Here is a 19,868-nt window from a genome sequence, read left to right on the forward strand (position 1 = left end):
GTGGTTCACGCCGGTATGGCATCATGCTGCTGGGGGGGGGGCGGGGGGGGGGGGGGGCAGATGTGTCATGGGTGGATGCTACAATGTTTAGTCCAGTAATTACATCAATTATTAAACTATATGGTAATCAGGTTCCATCACTGGAAGGCGAGGGCGGGGAAGATCTCAAACTGAGATTTCGCCAGTGCAAATGTCATTTATGGCCATTTTGGAGATTTAGCGGGATTTGCGCCCATGGTTACTGGGTCTGCTAGATTGTGCCATGGGCCAAACTCACTGGAGAATGTTAAGCCTTGTCCATTCAACTCTACATGCCCTTTTAATAGCATGATAAACATTAATTACTGCAAAACAACTGTTGAAGATTCTTCAAAAAATTATTTTACTTTACATTTCCTTTGTACCTTGCTTGCCTCTCTCTTTATCCAATCTTTCTTTCCCTCCACTTATTTCACATTTTGTATTGAATTTATTATTCTAACCTGTCATTTCCTATTTCAGATCCTGCAATGTATGATGACACCTTGGATTCACCCGAATGCCCTCCTAAATCACAGGGATGGGGACATTTGAACAATTGGGGAAGATAACCTGCAATTATGTTTGTTGAATTATGTTGTTGGGTCTCATGCTTGCTAAGTAGAAGAGGGACAATGAGAGTATTTTAAAAAATTAGTAGCATTAAATATTTTGACTAAATTGAAAATCAGGGGCGTCATTCTCCGACCCCCCCCCAGCGGGTCGGAGAATGGCCGTTGGCCGCCATGAATCCCGCCCCCTCCGGTTGCCGATGTCTCCGGTACCGGATATTCGGCGGGGGCGGGAATCAGGCCGTGCCAGTTGGCGGGCCCCCCCGCTCGAGTCTCCGGCCCGGATGGGCCGAAGTCCCGCCGAGAAATTGCCTGACCCGCCGGCGTAAATTAGAGTACCTATTTACCGGCGGGACAAGGCGGCGTGGGCGGGCTCCGGGGTGCTGGGGAGGGCGCGGGGCGATCTCGCCCCGGGGGATGCCCCCACGGTGGCCTGGCCCGCAATCGGGGCCCACCGATCCGCGGGCGGGCCTGTGCCGTGGGGGCACTCTTTCCCTTCCGCCTCCGCCACGGTCTCCACCATGGCGGAGGCGGAAGAGACTCTCCCCACTGCGCATGCGCGGGAAACTGTCAGCGGCCGCTGACGCTCCCGCGCATGCACCGCCCCGACGTGTCATTTCCGCGCCAGCTGGCGGGGCAACAAACGCCGTTTCCGCCAGCTGGCGGGGCGGAAATCCCTCCAGCGTCGGCCTAGCCCCTCAATGTTGGGGCTCGGCCCCCAAAGATGCGGAGCGGCGCGATGCCCGTCTGATTGGCGCCGTTTTGGGCACCAGTCGGCGGACATCGCGCCGTTTGGGGAGAATTTCGCCCCAGACTTTTTTTAATGTAGTCATAGAAACTGGAATTTTCGGCCTTCTTTGATGGCGAGCTTGGAAGCAGGAAGGGCATTTAATTAAGTGGGATGGTGACACACCTGAACCCTGCCACCTTCCCACCTCCACCAAAAGTAGTTTCTGGATGGGAAGACCCATGGTCGACCTTCCTGCTCGCCGCCAACTGAGGCCCTTAAAAGTGGTCAATTAATTACCATTTAAGAGCTTCATCCTGCCACTTCTGGTATTAACTCAGTGGAAGGAGGATTTGTCACCTCGCAGTGTGCACGGCAGCTAAAATCACGTGGTCAGCTTGTCACCTGCAGGGGTTGGGTGGGTCCCTCGATCAAAGACGCGTAGTGCTAGATTGAGGGACTGGACATCGGGAAGGGACAGGTGTCACTGAGAGCGCCTCCTGGCTTTGCTGTTGGTCCCCCTACACCCCTCTCCCCACAACCCCCACCCTACAAAATCCCCTCCCTCTCATATTACTTACCTGTGGCCTAGTTCGTTCTGCGATCTGGGACTCTGACGCCTGCCTTCCAACAGCGGTGAAAGCCTCCCCAGTGGAATTTCTGAGCACAAGAGCTGCCAGCCTCTGATTGGCTAGCAGCTCTTGATAGGTGAGTCTTCCACCACTGGGTTCTTGATTCCAGGGTAAGGCTTGCCGCAGGCCACAGTACTGCCTGTTTGTTGTGTGGTTCTGCAGGCCTTCCTGAAAAGAGGCAGCAGGTCTCATGCCAACTCTCCAGCCCAAGCTTCCGCCCTCATCCACTGACTGCAGATTTGTTGAAAAGCATCTATTATAGACGACATTGAGTAAATTTGCACGGAAAATAAAAAGAAAATAAGAAAATTTGAACCTATGCAGTTAAGCAGACTCATGTTCATGGAATACATTAAAAAAAACATACCCCATCAAAGAAGGGTGGCACGGTGGCACAGTGTTTGGCACTGTTGCTTTACAGCTCCAGGGTCCCAGGTTCGATTCCCGGCTTGGGTGGCTATCTGTGCGGAGTCTGCACGTTCTCTCAGTGTCTGCGTGGGTTTCTTCCGGGTGCTCCGGTTTCCTCCCACAGTCCAAAGGTGTGTAGGTTAGGTGGATCGGCCATGCTAAATTCCGCTTGCCGCCCAAAAAGGTTAGGTGGGAATACTGGGTTACATGGATAGGGTGAAGGTATGGGCTTATTAAGTAGGGCGCTCTTTCCAAGGGCCGGTGCAGACTCGATGGGCTGAATGGCCTCTTTCTGCACTGTAAATTGTATGATTCAATGATTCTATGAAGCTTTTAAGCGACTGATTTTGATCTGCATGGTTAATCACATAGATTTGGTGATGACTAATTTTCCCACATTCTGGCTGCAATAACAAATTTGAAGCTTGCCTGTAGCTCTGGATCATTAAAAAGCTCTGATTCTGCAGTGTCCTCGTATCCAAACCGGTTCAATGTAGTGAACATCTGCTACGAAACTGGTTCCACCTGTGGTACCATTCCTGCTGATACCAAAGGTGATCCTGAGGTCCCTTGGGTGGCACGGTAGCACAGTGGTTAGCACTGGTGCTTCACAGTGCCAGGGACCCGGGTTTGATTCCTGGCTTGAGTCACTGTCTGTGTGGAGTCTGTACGTTCTCCCCATGGCTGTGTGGGTTTCCTCTGGGTGCTCCAGTTTCCTCCCACAAAGTCTCAAAAGAAGTGCTTGTTAGGTGAATTGTAATTTCTGAATTCTCCCTCAGTGTACCCAAACAGGCGCCTGACTGTGGCAACTAAGGGATTTTCACAGTGGCTTCATTGCCGCAGTATTGTAAGCCTACTTATAATAATCTTTATAATAATCTTTATTGTCACAAGTAGGCTTACATTAACACTGCAATGAAGTAACTGTGAAAAGCCCCTAGTCGCCACACGCCAGCGCCTGTTCGGGTACTCGCAGGGAGAATTCAGAATGTCCAAATTACCTAATAGCACGTCTTTTGGGACTTGTGGGAGGAAACCAGAGCATCCGGAGGAAACCCACACAGACACAGGGAGAACGTGCAGACTTGTGACACTAATAAAGACTATTATTATTATTCAAATGTCCTTTACACAGCAATAAATATCTAGTATATACTGTTATGCACAGTTTCAATAAAGTGGAGTTACACTCTGTGACATGTCAAAAATGTATTGTTTGACAAAGCTTTTCTTTATTTTTTCCTCATCAATTTTCTTTGGCAATTTATTCCCCACCTCTTCCTCTGTTTTGGAAGCACTGATTTGTTCTTTAGGTACAGGTTCACAGTGTGGGGAGGTGGCCTCCACATGGCAGACCGGAAAGCTAGCACTCTAGGAAGACTTTAAGGCTACCATCTACCTGGTTACAACCAAGGCTGCAAGCTGCCTTAGAGAGCGGTTTCCCTCTACAATTGTGGGCCAGCAGCTTTGGCCATTTTTGTATTTCAAAGGTTTTATAACCTTTCAAAGTTGGTCATCGGTGATAATTATTTAGTGTGATCGGTGATTGGGGGATTCCCATTAAAGAACATGGATTCCCATTAAAGAACATGGTAATCAATTGAGTGTTGAAGTTCTCACCATGGAGCTCACTTGACCTCTAGGTGCAGCTTTCGTCAAGGTCAACGGCGATTGCTTCACCGCTAACTGCAAAATCCAGCCATTACATCAAGACAATATTGTGCACGTTATAATATAAAATAAGACAGAAAGGAACATTTTTTTAAACTCTTCTTTGCAGGTGATGTGATATTTTGACCGAGTTTAAATTATTTAGCAGCTGAAAAATACAGACTGGCAAAAATATTTATCAAAATCAAATGTGCACATTGTTAAAATGGGGTGGATAGTTTAGTATAGTAAAAGATGCCCACATCCTGAACATTACACATTGATTGAAAAAGAGAGCGTTACGAAAGCAGATGGATAAAGCATTTAAGACCAACACAATTTTTATACAACTTATCTATTCTGGGGATAGATGAGAAATACAGTAGGGAGGTTGTAAGTTAGGGGAGTAAATTGTCAGACAATAAATCTGTAGATTTATGCTTCAAGTACCCCAGCGAATAGAAATCTGTGATGGAAAAATTATGAATCTAGTAGCATTATAAGAACACTGGGGAGCAGTGATAAAATTGATCTGGAATTGTTTGAGAATATCATGAGGATTTCTTTGGAACATATAATGACAAATGAGGAATGTCAAGGCTGGAAGTTGCACACTTTTACTTTTAAATTTTTGTCACTCATTCTTCAGCAACAAACACTCTAAGGTTAGCCATGCAATGGGCAAGACGCAAATGAAATATTCCTTTGTACTGCTGCAACAAGGTATATTAACCCTACCATCAGAAATGCTTCCCACTGCCTCACTGTGAATTTTTTCTTCACTTCCCTACTACCGAATTTCCTTATTTAGCTCCCTTTGAGTGGGAATGACAGTTTAGTGTTAGTACCAAGCTATGGGAATTTTTTGATAGGGCATTCAAATAAATGGCCTGAGCAAGGAGAATCAAGGGGGGAATGGGCGAAATTCTCCCCCAACGGCGGGATGCCCGCCGACTAGCGCCAGAGCCGGCACCAATCAGACGGGCATCGCGCCGGCCCAAAGGTGCGGAAGGCTCCACATCTTTGGCGGCCTAGCCCCAACATTGAGGGGCTAGGCCGACGCCGGAGGGATTTCCGCCCCGCCAGCTGGCGGAAATGGCGTTTGTTGCCCCGCCAGCTGGCGCGGAAATGCAGCGCATGCGCGGGAGCGTCAGCGGCCGCTGTCAGTTTCCCAGCGCATGCGCGGGAGCGTCAGCGGCCGCTGTCAGTTTCCCGCGCATGCGCAGTGGGGAGAGTCTCTTCCGCCTCCGCCATGGTGGAGGCCGTAGCGGAGGCGGAAGGGAAAGAGTGCCCCCACGGCACAGGCCCGCCCGTGGATCGGTGGGCCCCGATCGCGGGCCACGCCACCGTGGGGGCACCCCCCGGGGTCAGATCGCCCTACGCCCCCCCCCCAGGACCCCGGAGCCCGCCCACGCCGCCTGGTCCCGCCGGTAAATACCAGGTTTGATTTACGTCGGCGGGACAGGCAATTACTGGGCGGGACTTCGGCTCATCCGGGCCGGAGAATCCAGCGGGGGGTCCCGCCAACCGGCGCGGCCGGATTCCCGCCCCCGCCCAATCTCCGGGAGCGGAGACTTCGGCGGGGGCAGGGGCGGGATTCACGGCGGCCAACGGCCATTCTCCGACCCGGCGGGGGGTCGGAGAATGACGCCCCACTGTTTCCTTGCATCATTTGGCATACAAATAGTAATGTGTAAAGGCTTTCAATTGAGCTGTGTCCTGTGTGTGTGCCCTGTTGGAGAATGCTTATGTGTAGTAAGCAAAGAACTATAGATCTGTGTGAGTGTTCAGAAGGGGACAGCAATAAATGCACAATAGGTTGATAGGCAACACTTTGCAGTTATGAAGATCCAGGAGGCCAAGTAGTCGAGTAAATGCTAGTTTATTCACGGTCAAAGGAAACGGCCACTAGGGCGGCATGCACACAATAAGTCCCAGTTGGGACTATCCGAGTGCAGGTCCCTGTCCAGGCCGGCTTTTATATAGTCTAATGATGAGCCCCAGCTGGGCGGGCCTCCACCCACTAGCGGGGAAGTTCATAATCCATGAATCCCAAGTGGACACCCGCTCGGAAGAACCATCTGAGGAACTCCTCAAACTTGTCCAAGTGTTCCTTCTCAGTGACCCCCGTAATGAGCACGTCATCCAGGTATACCGCCACATTGGGTAGCCCCCTCCATTACCCTCTGGAAAATCGCAAATGTGGGTGGCACTCCCGAAAGGGAGCCAAGTATACTAGTATAAGACAGGTACCTGTGGGTATTGATGCTCACGTACTTTCAAGATATTTTGTCTCGCTCCAGTTGGACATGCGCGTGCCTCATATCCAGTTTCATGAACGAATGGCTCCCTGCTCGCTTTGCATACATATCTTCCACACATAGCATGGGATACTAGTGCAGGCGGGAGGCCTCATTCACAGTCATTTTATAACCATCGCAGAGGCAAACTGACTTTCTCCACTGGTTTCAGCACTGAGATCACTGGCTCTGCAATTTGGACAGGGCATATGATGCCCAAGCCCTCTAAGTGCCGTTACTCAGCTTTGTGAGCAAGGCATAGATGCCTTATCGTGTTCTGAAGTATTTGGACTGGATCTCCTAGTTCGACGTAAAACTTCCGGGTATTTCCCGAGGACATGTATAGGTTGCCGGTGCCCATCTGGAAAATATGCTGCCAGTCCAGACAAAGTGTTCACTGCCAATCACAGCCCAATCACTATTAACAGCAGTCTGACTGTCTGCTGCCATAGGTAACCTAGGTCACAGTGGTTCCTATAATGTTCTGCAGTTCCCCAGTATATATCGTCAACCTGGCCTTGGTATTGCGCAAGCTCAAAGGCAGGATTCCTGCGCGAAGCTGAAAGAAGCTCTGCTGACCGATGTTGGAGATGGCAGTCCCTGTGTTGATCTCCATTACCAGGGTGCCGTTGATTTGAAGTCTAATCCGAATCAGTGCCACTTTAGGGGTCGTGGTGCAAATCAGCTGCATCAGGTTATCCTTCCCAGGCTGGGCCACACGTAAGGCCCTGGCTCGAGGCGGCCTTATCGTCTGCCCAGGGCAGCGCGTTCTTTTCCGATTCTACCGGCCTCAATTGTTGTGCGCACTGCAACCATAGGCCTGACAATGCTGCTGGTGCACCCTGTCATCCTCTGGGGTGGTATCATGCTGGTCTGTGATGGCCCTTGACCATTGAGTCCAGAAGCGACGTTGTGTACTTGGTTGCTGCTTTGTTGGCGATCTGGTCCTGCGAGCTCAGCCCTGGGGCGCTGCACTCCTGTACAGAGGTTGTCCAACACTATGTACGCTGAGGTCAACGGAACCCTGGAGTTTCTGATAGCCCTTCTCAGTGTTCTCACAGGACAGGGTTAGCTCGTTGGCTCTTTTCAAGTCCAGGGTTAGTTCTGCCAACGACTTCCTCTGAGTTGCCACGTTGTTAATCCCGCACACCAAATAGTCCCTTAACATCTTAGAGAGGGATGAAGTGAACTCACGATGCTCTGCCAGCCTTCGGAGTCATGTCAGAAAGTCTGTTACTGACTCCCCCAGAGTCCGCATAGCAGTGTTAAATTGGTGCTGTTGTATAATCATGGACGGTTTGGGGTCAAAATGATTGGTTAACAACTCCACCAGTTCATCAAAGGACTTTGAATCCAGGTATGTTAGGCTTTTAATTATGCTGAAGGTTGGGGCCCTACAGGCAGATTACCTTCCATCGGTCCTCTCCACAGATGTTGTTCGCCTGGAAGGAATACCGCATTCACTCAGGGTATTGGGCCCAATCTGCCAGGCCTCTTATTTCCTGAAGAGCGGCTTTTTCAAACTCTATTGAACACGTTGCTGTGCGGCCACATTCCGATGCGGCTGGGACATCCAGAATCGTAATTGCTGCTTTTACCTTGTCGCCAACATGAAGACCCATGAGGCTCAAATATTTAACTAAATTGGTTGTTTATTTAAGGTCAAAGGAAATGGCCACTATGATGGCGTACAGACACAATGGGTGGGATTCTCCGCCCCGCCGCGTCACATTTCTGCCCCGATCGGCCGGCGGAATTTTCCGTTACGCCAGCCAGTCAATGGGGTTTCCCACTGTGGGGAAGCCCCATGCCGTCGGAAACCCCGGGCACCGGCAAAATGGAGAATCACCCTGGAGGAGAATCCCGGCCAATAAGTCCCAGTCGGGATTACCCGAATACCAGTCCCTGTCCGGGCCAGCTTTTATAGTCTAACAATGAGCCACAAATGGCGGGCCTCGGCCCAATAGCAGGAAAGCTCATATTCCACGAGGCCCAGAGGGAGTATCGTAAGTGTTATTACAGCAGTATACCTATTTGAGCTATCAAATGGAAAAATGTCATTGTTGTGTAACCTTACCTTTTGGTGTGCCACCTTCTGCATCCATTTCTGGATCCTACACATATAAATACAAACTGTCGATCTTGACCTCCATCCCCTGTCAGACAAACCATTACTGCCATCTAGTGAGTGGTCCTGAAGCACTAGACAGTGAAACGAGATTCTGACCAATCTCATGCAGCAGAAATTCTACTTTTCCAAGCATCGAACAAGGGACTTAGGCACTGCAGAAATTTGTCACATGCACGCATATTCCATTGCCTACTGCCACATCTATTTTATATTAACTATTTTTCCATTTACTATTGAAACAATTTTTTTCCCTGCACACAGGCACTTAGTTTTAAATGTACTTGTGGAATATGGTGCTTTACTGTCAGGCGGTAAAGTGGAGTTCCCCCAGTGCCACCACCCCCTCTTTCCTCTCCACCCCCCACCCAGCCCACCAACACATGTGAGCAGGAGCAAATGCTGGAGATGAGGACAGCAAAGGAGAGTTCACATAGGAGGTCACTGGACACTCCTAAGCTCTGTACAGTTGCTGAGGGATCATGAATGAAAAGGGTATTTGTGAGGCAGCAATGGGAAAAGTATGTGCTGCTCTCAGAATTTACAGAGGCATTGTAACCCTTACAGAGAGAATGGAGGAGTCCAACCCTAGCAGTAATGACATAATGTCTCTGGCATTGTGCTGATGACCACCTCCATCGAAAGAATGGCAACCTGCATGAGGTACCAGATGCAGTTCGCCATCGAGTGTATGCTGGCACACATCAATGGCCTTGATACTTTGGCTATCAGTTTGCAGAGGGTTGAACGCCACACTGATGTGCAGAAAAGTGGTCGCCAGCTCTCTGTGAGCAGGAAAGTGCAGGGTCATGTGAGGGAAGAAGGGGACGCTTCTCAAGGCCTTGCCATTTCTCATCCCTCGCCCCCACCCTCCTTCAGACATGCTGTCTCCTGCCCCTGCACATGTAAGTGATGCAGTCTTTGATGTGCCCTCACAGACTCTAAAATGCAAAGCACATCCACCATGGGCATCTAATTTGTCATAGCAAGGAAATGAGAAACCTGTCTCTAGCTCTGCTGAGGTCACAGGGGTAGCACTATGCAGAAATGATAGGAAACGGAAGAGGAAGACTTCAACATTGCATGACACTTAGAAGTTTGTAACTATGTAAATGTTAATTAATCTGTGAAATAAAACTTTCTTCCTTTGCAATATGTCATACCCACTTGATTGCAGCATCTCAATTCCCAAATGTATAAAAAGCTTCCTCTGAATGGCACGCCCAGAGTGCATTCAACGCAAGCCATGTGCTTCATATGGAGTGACATATGACTGTGGAAATGCTTTGTGCTTAGGGTGTGGAAGGCCCAGAGTCAACGTGCATACAAAGGGCAGCCTAGGAAAGCATGGCATCTGTGAATTGGGATACAAACTTCTGGGCTGCAGATTATGAGACCCTGCAGATGTCCCCAGCTGATGCCTGAAAGGAGCCGGAATCAAAGACATTCAGGGATGTGGTGATCTTGACAACCACTGAAAGCACATGTGCGCCTGGCTTCCTGGAAGGAGGTCTTGTTTCAAGAGGCAAATGAAAAAGTGTGAACAGGAACATTGGTTTCCCCCTCTGCTTTCATTTTACAGGGTTTTAACCCCCTAAACACAGACAAGCCCACCCATCCCCCTGACGCATAAAATTCTGCCTATTTTCTTTTATGGCTCTTATTTCTTCTGTAGGTTTGTTCCAATGACGTGAATATGCACCAACTTTAAAATAATCTATTAAATTTGTAACTATTTCAAAGTTCCTCCCTGAAATGATGTGAATTGTATTAACGGAATTGGCTACCATGGCACTAAGTGAAAGCATTTCATTCTTCATTTAGATAATCTAAGACACTATTTGGGTTTCTATTAACATTTTAAATCCTCTGATAAACATTTAAAAGGTATTTTCTACTTGAGTGCTGCAGGAAAATTGATTTGCAATTCTATGCCATAGGTTTGGCACTTGAGTCTTTTTCTGAGGGAGGGGGATAGAAGAGAGTGTCAAGATAATTATTTGCATTATTTATTTATTTTTTCTTCAGGTCTAGCTATCTAACGAGCCAGTCTGTGGCCACAAAAGAGTCAGTTAATCTGCTCTGTAAAGTAAAAATGGGAAAACATGTCATTTGAAACATGGAAATCTGGCAAAACATGACCTGAGGGTACATGGGCAAATGTAGGGAAAAATCCCATGAAGGGTTAACAGCAACAGCAGAAGAAGGTTTTGAAATGCAGGTAGCCTTTATCAAACAGGCGTTAAGAAAACAGTTTGTGACTGCTCAAGCTGTAAAACTGATGCCTGTCTTTCAAGTAAAAGCAGATTGAACTTTTAGTTACATGAAAAGAAACAATATTTTTCACCTTCTTTGAAGTTAATTATTTTAGTAAGCAGCTAAAAAAGAATTGCCAGGATCTTCAGTTGAATTGAGTGACAAATGTTTAGGTGTGAAATCCTGCTGATACGAGTTGAATATGGGAAGCCGGAGATGACGTGTCCACAAGAGCACAAGTTAACCCCAAATCGGAATCAGAGTTCTGACAAGCTAAGGGCACTATTTGGTAATAAAGCAACTTTAGAAGTGACAGGAACCAGATGTAACACCCCTCTAGGATCAAAACACTTTTGAACATTACAAGGGAAAAATGTAATCAGAGTTCAATGAGCTAAAGTCATGCTCAACATGAATACATAGTCGTGTTGGACGTAATTAAGATTAAAGGTACCTTGAACAATCAAGAGCAAAACAAAGTTTCTTGACGATAATGTTATATAAACTTAATAACTGCTAGAAGGGAAATATAAACCCTAAATCGGTAACAGCCAGCAGTCAGCTGTCATAGCTGCCCTCGGTCATGGGAAGGATAGAACACAGAAACTGAGCAGAACAGCGAATCCATCAAGAGAAAACCAAAAGATAAAGAAGAGAGATTATCAAGGTAGACCTGAAGGTCTTTTCAACCAACCAGGAGAATCTAGAAGCAAGATCTTTTTACTTTTCTGTAAAGACAGTGATTGCATCTTTTAAAAGAAAAAATATAATAATAAAATAACTTAAAGTTTTAACCTGAAACATTGGTTATTACAAAGTCTACTTTACTTATTTAGCAACGCGGGACCCAGGATCGATGCTCCTAAGTGGTAAGTAGATGAAATCTTCTATGAAGATATGGGTTATACCGGGGGATAGCTTGAAAATATAGATTGACCCGAATAGCACCCACCTAAGTCTCCATAGGAGTCAGGGAATGAGAATCCCTGTTCACCATTGAGAATGTCTTATTGACCCTTTTTGGTATAGGGGGAATTCTAAGAATAGTGTTGAGTTTTTTACTTCAGCTCTCCATTTGCAACAAATATGACTGTCTCTTTAACACTAAGAGGTTTCTGACAACATCCCAAAAATGTCACTGTGATTCTCCTCTCCAACCCCTCCCCCACATTAGGTGAAATCTCAGTACATCTTTCAGGTTGCAGTGTTTTGCATCTCTGAATTGTTTTGCCGCAGGTTATTTAATTCTATTATACTAAGTATCAATCAGGGTAAAAGTTAATCCTGTTAGATAATGCACAGTGACTGTCTATGAAATAAATGGAGGGGCACTTTCTTATTTGTTTTCCAAAGCTGTGCAGTAAAACTTCCTCAAAACCATTGCACAGCAACTGAACATATATCAGAATATTTCCCCTAATTATGTCCAATTAACAAGCAACACATTATTTGGCTACACATTATCATGCACTTAAAATTCAATTGCCCTGTGCAATATTTTGATTTGCATTTGTTTTTGTTTTGCAATTATGAATATGATGATTAGCAATAATTATGTCTACTGTGACCTCATCCTGAACATTGCATTAGCATTTTGGTTCTGATGTAACCAATGCAAATTAGTCATTTAACTACTGATTAGCAATAAAATTGTGTGTTGGAACTGGTGGTGGAGGGAGAGTTGGTGGTGGTGGGGTGTGGGGAAGTGGTGTGTTTTTTACGACCGGGATGGGAGGAGTGCACAGTGCATGTTGCCCCACTACCCCACAGGTCGCACCATTAGTTTAAAAGTATAATTCACTCACCAGAACGGGCAATTATTTACCTTTGTTGCAATTAGACTCAGAATAAAAGAGACTTCAACCAGGCTTCTTTCAATAAACTCAGAATGATTGAATTATTCTAAAACAAAACTTCCTTTGTTAAAACAAGTTGCAAGAACTGATACACACACAATTATATCTTGAAAGTATAACTATCTATCCCTTTTTAAAAATATCTGAGCACACAAATGTGCAATTGCACACACAAACAAACAAATAAGGGACAAACAGATAGGGTCTCTGCAGAGATGGGCCTTGGAGGATAGGCTTTATAAGATGAAGAATAAAGCTCTGTAGCCATCTGGGATGGCCACTTACAATAAGAAATATGGACGGTCGCAAAGCATAAAGGGAAATGTGGACAATGTAGGATTCAGGCAGGCTCAGAGCCTGAATGTATATCTGTGAGCGAAGAATCCAGACAGCATCGAAAAAACCCCAACCGATTATCATTTTGATGGCCCATCTCCGTAAGACAAAAGACTGATACTTGAGTAACCGATACAATCCCAGACATTTCGGCACCACTCCCTGTACTCAGGAAGCATCGACAGCAGGGTCAACGACCGCTTAAGACACGCCCAGCCATCAAGGCACCCACCCCTTTATTGGCTCAAATCGAATACAGTGATCAAGAACTAGAACTACCCAATTAATGGGGTCCAAACCAAAGGACCGCCCAAAAGAGCGCGAAACTCCCCAAGGATAAAGAGAGACACCGCCATGCGTTCAATCTCTCTTGGACCTGGCGCTCCGGCAACGTCCACCTCCAAGTGCAGCACCACCAGAAGCAAGTTCAAGTTTAACGCCCGCTACCAGGCGGATGAGCCTGGCTGAGCAGCAGTTACTTCTCCAGACCCAGTAGATCCAGAATCAAGCAAAGGCCACTGTTCCGCTGGCCTAAGCCGGGTGCCTGAAGTTAAGTACAGGTTGTCATATTTAATAGGTGTCGTTTAACTAATAGTGTTTATGTTGCATGATTAATCTTGTGTGTAAATAAAGTACAATTGATCTTGAACTAACCAACTAGTGTTTGTTTCTTTGATCGATATCCGGTTGAACCTTGTGGTGGTATCATTGGATACCTGCCGATTCTGAGCAATATAATATTGATATCTAAAGAAAGAAGGGCAACCTTGTTAATTGCCATATTTATAGCAGGTAGAAAAGGCAGCAGCCCACAGGGCTTTGTTGCTGTCAACCTGGAGCCCTCTCATGTGAAGAAGGGCCTCTGTCGCAGTAGATGTATGGAGGTTCTCATCAATGGAGCTTTGGCATGCAGGAGAATATAGAGCTGGATCAATTCTTCTGGCCTTGGGCAATTGTCTGTGTGTGGAGTTTGCACATTCTCCCCATGTCTGCATGGCTTTCCTCCGGATGCTCCAGTTTCCCCCCACCGTCCAAAGATGTTCAGGTTAGGTGGATTAGCCATTCTAAATTGCTCCTGAGTGTCCAAATGTTAGGTGGGGTTACGGGGGTAGGCTGGGGCCGTGGGCTTAGGCAGGGTGCTTTATCAGAGGGTCGGTACAAACTTTAAGAGCTGAATGCACTGTAGGGATTCTATGATTCATTGAAATTCAGCATTTAAGCTGGGTTTTCTGAAAAACTATACAAATAAATGTGAAAGGGTATGGATGTGTTTGTTGGATAAAGTTTGATTTTGATTTCTGTCAAATATTACTTTGACAATCCCTAACTTACCTCAATAATCAATGTTTCCCACTACACATTGTTTGAGTTGCCAATGAAAAGTTTCAGTTACTCTCCAAGTCTTCTGCGTTCTAGCAGGCCTTAGCCTTTGGCTATTGCCAACTCCAGTTGTTCCCGACTGTTTGTCTGCGAGGGTACTGCAAGTGGTCCGTGGAAGGAAAAAAAGATGGGCTGGCTAGATGGATACAGAACTAGTTTGGTTATAGAAGAGAGGGTAGTGGTGGAAGAATGGAGATCTTTAGCTAGTGGTGTTCCACAGGGATCAGTGCTGGGACCTTGTGTTTGTAGTATGTATAAATGATCTGGAGGAAATTGTGGGTGGTCTGATTAGTAAATTTGCGGATTCATATCATAGATATGAATTATATTCATATAATATAATGGATTAGAAGATTGACGGAGTTGCTGATAGTGCCGAGGATTGTCAGAGGATGCAACAGGATATAGATAGATTGGAGACTTGGGCACAGGAAAGGCAGATGGAGTTTAATCGGACAAATGTGAGGTGATGCATTTTGTAGGATCAAATCTAAATATGAATTATACTGTAAATGACAGAACCCTTAGGAACATTAACATGCAACGGGATCTGGGCATGCAGGTCCACAGTTCCCTAAAAGCGGCAACACAGGTGGCCAAGGTGATTAAGAAGGTACATGGCATGCTTGCTTTCATCAGCTGGGGCATTGAGCACTGGAGTTGGGAAATCATGTTGCAGCTATATAAAACCTTGGTTAGGCCGCATTTGGAGTACTGCGTGCAGTTCTCGTCACCACATTATCAGAAGGACGTATAAGCTTTGGAGAGAATGCAAAGAAGGTTCGCCAGGATGTTGCCTGGTCTCGAGAGTGTTGGCTGTGAGGAGAGGTTGAATAAACTAGGATTGTTTTCACTGGAAAGACAGAGGCTAAGGGGAGACCTGATAGAGGACTACAAAATTATGAGAGGCATAGACAGGGTGGATAGTCAGAGGCTTTTTCCAAGGGTGGAAGTGTCAATTACAAGGGGGCACAGGTTCAAGATGAGAGGGGGAAAGTTTAAGGGAGATGGAGATGTGCGGGTAAGTTTTTCACACAGAGAGTGGTGTGTGCCTGGAACGCGCTGTCAGAGGATGTGGTAGAAGCAATCTCATTAGCAACATTTAAGAGGCATCTGGATGGATACATGAATAGGGAGGAAATAGGGATTTATGGACCTAGTAAGGACAGAAGGTTTTTTTTTTAGTTAGGGCATCATGATTGGCTCAGGCTTGGAGGGCCGAAGGGCCTGCTCCTGTGCTATACTTTTCTTTGATCTTTGTTCTCTTCTTTGTATGTCACATACTATTACTTGCCGAACTATTTTTGCAATTATTGTCGGTATTATATTAATCCCTGCAATTAAATTGGGTGGCCAGAGGCAGACTTTCAATGAAAGTCTGTAGCGCGTGGCCCTAGCCAATGGGATGGGGGGCATATGGAGAGGTGACTGTTGTGGAGGGAACAACATGGGAACACCAATCAGAGCCTTGGTCGCTCTAAATTTGCTGATAGGTTCAAGAAATACAAATGAGCCTATCAACAGGTAATACAGTACAACATCGGGTTCTGATTGGTGAACTCCCCTTTAGGGCGGGAGAACAGTTTGCCAGACATTGAGAGGTGATGGAGCAATTCAGACACGGTTCTCCTGAATTGGTGAGAGGTTTCTGAACTTTCATTGAATAAAGGTGCAATGCAGCGGCCAGGTTCCTGACATTCGGTCTGGCGGGCAGCCAGTGGCAAAAGAGAGGTTGCCAGGCTAACATCAGGGTGGCAAGCCTGCAAAGCCTTCATCAAAGTGAGGTGGAGGCACTAGTCAATGGCTGTCAAGAGGAGCAGCAGGGTGACTCTCGATCTCCAGGCTTAGGGCCGAGGAGGGCTGGTGGGCAACCAACCAAAATGAACAGAGGTCACCAGGCCCGATAGCCAGCAGCAGCAGGCAGTCAGCCTGGTCGCCGAGGCTTGAGGCCCGGACACCTGAGTGAGAGCCAGGGGGTGAGCAGTGCAGCAGTCAGGGGGCATGGTAAGCGCCGGCTTCATGCCTCGGGGAATTAAGGAGCAGCAGCCAGCAATGTTTTTGTGAGTGTGCATCATAAACTATTAGAAATATCTGCATTTTTAATATCTGTCTTGATATATTATATAACTTCAATTTCCATTACCCATAAGCCATGCAAAAAGTGATATTTAAAACAGCTTGTGTACAGTGGTCCGCGAAAACATTTGATGATGATCAGTGTTCTCCATAAAGGAAAATATTTGGAACCACTGGTCTACTTCGTTCTGCCTAGATGCCTAAATTTCCACTTTATCCCAGATTTCTCGATTTCTCCTAATCATTATGTGGGGTAGGATTCTCCTTTTGGCAGACAAGTGTTGACGCCGGTACTGAATTGCATACAGTTCACATTCCCATTGGGGGGTTCAAATCAGGACGGCTTCCCAATACATTCCTGTATTTGCAGACGTTTCTCAGAGGAAGGACCTCTGCATATTGGCGGGCACGCAATTTAAATAATTAATACCCTTGTTGGGGGCGATTTTGAGAAACAAGCAGCCTCCTGCCAGGTGTGGAGCCACCAGCTTCATGGACAAGGTCTCCCAGCAGTAATCTAGGGGGACATTGAAGGGGCTGCATGAAGGAAAGGTCACACCTGTGTTTGGTATTCGTTGTCTCACAAGGAATCTACCAAAATAATTGTGACTTGTCCAAACCAGGATCTTTATTAAATCACAAGTGGTAAGATAATGATCTGTTACAGAGCAAGTTATCAAGGAGTTTCTTTGTACTCCACTGGAACTACCCCGATGCACAACCGTCCTCATGTACATCTTATAACCATCTACTGATCACCGAATGTGCCCGCACTTATATCTGAGTGCCTTGTCACATGACCACTGTCATGAGACCGCATGGTGGATCTGTAGCGCCCGCCATCTGCTGGTTGGAGGTCGTACCACCAGCTATCTACAATATTGCTTACAGGCATATCACCACAACACCCACAACCCTGACACTCCCTGCTGGATGGCTTTCCCCACCATTCTGCAGATCCTCCTGTCATGATATGCACTCATGCACATAATGAGATACAGACAGGCAGTGACAGACACCCAGTACAGCCAATCAAGACACAGGACAGAACACAACCAATCACCAGGCAGAACACTAGAGGGGGGTTTCTCACACTAGAGGGAGGTATTTCACTGTAAAAGACACAAGGCATCAGCACTCTGCCTCTTTCCACTGGTGACAACTGTAGTGACAGTCAGGGTGTATATATCAGTTAGCACCTTCTACACGTGGATCAGAGCTAGTCTTGTCTAGTTAGTTATAGTTAGCACACTTAGATTAGTAGAGTGTCAACTCACAGCAAGCTGTGTGCACTGCTCCAGACGTTCAATAAAACGTATTGAACTAACGTCTAAGTTTAGTGTCTACTTTACAGTACAACTGCATCCAGTTGCAGTCTGTGTTACCCCAGGGTGAATAACACGACGCCTCCCACCCTTGACCAGCCAATATTTAAAAATGATACTGGCTCTTCCAAGGGCCTCCATTTTGAGGCTCTCTTGCATCCTTCAAGCTGCCTCAGCTGCACCAACCTCTGCTTCTGAAGGCTGCCTAGGCTTCAGATCTGCCAATCTGTAATTGGGTCGGCAACATCTACATCCCACCTGCCACTTTCGATAGGAAGTCGAGCTCGGAGGCAGCTAATTAGGAGGCTACCTTCAGGAATATTACTGAGTTGGTCCACATCGCAGCAATTATGAGCTTTAAATCCCTTTTAACTCCCCATGGAACATGGGCACCTTGGCACTGCCCAGCTGGCACTTTGGCACTTCCACCCTGGCACTTCCAAGATGCCCAGATGGCACTGCCAAGCTGAAAGGAGCACTGCCTGGGTGCCAGAATGGCAGTGCAGGGGTGTCCAGGCGCCAGGGTGGTATCCATGTGTGTGGGGGGTGACATTGCCCAAGGGTGGGCGGGTGTGGGGTACCCTTAAGCTCACTTAGGTTAGCACTGCTGCCGAACAGCGCCAGAGATCCGAGTTCAATTCCGGCCTTGGGTGACTGTGTGGAGTTTGCTCTTTCTCCCGTGCCTGTGTGAGTTTCGTCCGGGTGCTCTGGTTTCCTCCCACAATGTAAAGATGTGCAGGTTAGGTGGATTGGCCATGCTAAATTGCTCCTAGGTGGGGTTACGGAGATAGGATGGGGAATTAGGCTTAGGTAGGGTGCTTTTTCAGAGGGTCGGTGCAGACTCAATGGACTGAATGGCCTCCTTCTGCACTGTAGAGATTCTATGATTCTATGAGACACAAACACTCAAATATTGGCCTATACCTAGTCGACAGCATTATGATACAGTAACAATGAAAACTATGGTAGACATCATGAGATCTAAGAGACATCATGTTCACTGGAGTACACAGTCGTCCTATGTTGGCTATAATTCATTCATCCTAGCCTACTAAGTCTGGTGAAGCAGAGCTAAGACACTGAGTTTAGGTCATGCCCCTGACATCCGTCAAACCAAAGTCTCGCAAGCCTTACATTTGTTGTATGATAAGAGTCAGGAATCTGCTAATGTCAAAGTTGCCCACATTGATATTTCCTCCTTTCAGGAGTGCCATACAGTTTTACGCTCATCTAACAAGACCAGACTCCTTAACTGCCTTCCATTTCACACACATGGCTAGTGAGATATCCATTATGTAAGCAAGCAGGTTGACCAGACAAATATTTCCTCAGGAAGTGCAATTTACTGCCAAATAAGACTGCCAATATATGGCTGAAGTTTGTAAGATAGCTGCTATCTTGGATGCTGCTGCTGATGATAATGTGATAATCGCAGTCCCTTGGCAGAAGAAAAGTTAAAGAATCTGTAAATGTATTGTTGAAATCAGCAGCACTCCATGTCCAGATTCATCGAACACACTACTTAGCCACATTTGTGAAGCACCGTGCTATTCAAAAGACCATTGACAGTGGAACCACTGGCAGCATGAGACAATCTTCCACAGCCATAAGACTCGGTATAAAAGTCAAGAGTTCATCCCAGGTTGATGGTTTTCTGCCTTAACATTTTGTTGGTGAACCCAGTTCTCTCTGTCCAGAGACCATCACAACCTTGCCTTCAAAGGCCTGGTTGTGGAGAACTTGGCATCAATGTACTTGCATGCACTCCATTGATGTGGAACAATGATGTCTTAATTCGATCAGCCAACATCTTAATACTAATTGATGAACCTATGCTTCTGGATGTCATGCTTCCCTCAGCCCATGAAGTGCGAGGTAAGCCCATGTACTTCATGTTCAAGGTGAACAACAATCAGGTCAGGGGATTTCAGATAATGCAGACCTCATGAAATTTGCAGTTGATTGTCTTCTCTTCCTTCAGAACAAAATGTACCAAGCCACCCAATACTTGAGGCTGCATTTTATGTCCTGATGCCAGATTTATTTTTGGTTTGGGGGGGGGGGGGAGTCAATTATGGTGGGTACCCACCCCACCACCTTACTATCAACCCTCGAGGTCACCCCAAAGTATGGGGGATAAGTGGGCAGGAAAACTGCTGGCAGCTCATGCCCATATTTAAATAGACAATCAAGGGTCAATTAGG

Source organism: Scyliorhinus torazame, chromosome 16 (genome assembly GCF_047496885.1).
Source record: "Scyliorhinus torazame isolate Kashiwa2021f chromosome 16, sScyTor2.1, whole genome shotgun sequence".
Classification (NCBI taxonomy): Eukaryota; Metazoa; Chordata; class Chondrichthyes; order Carcharhiniformes; family Scyliorhinidae; genus Scyliorhinus; species Scyliorhinus torazame.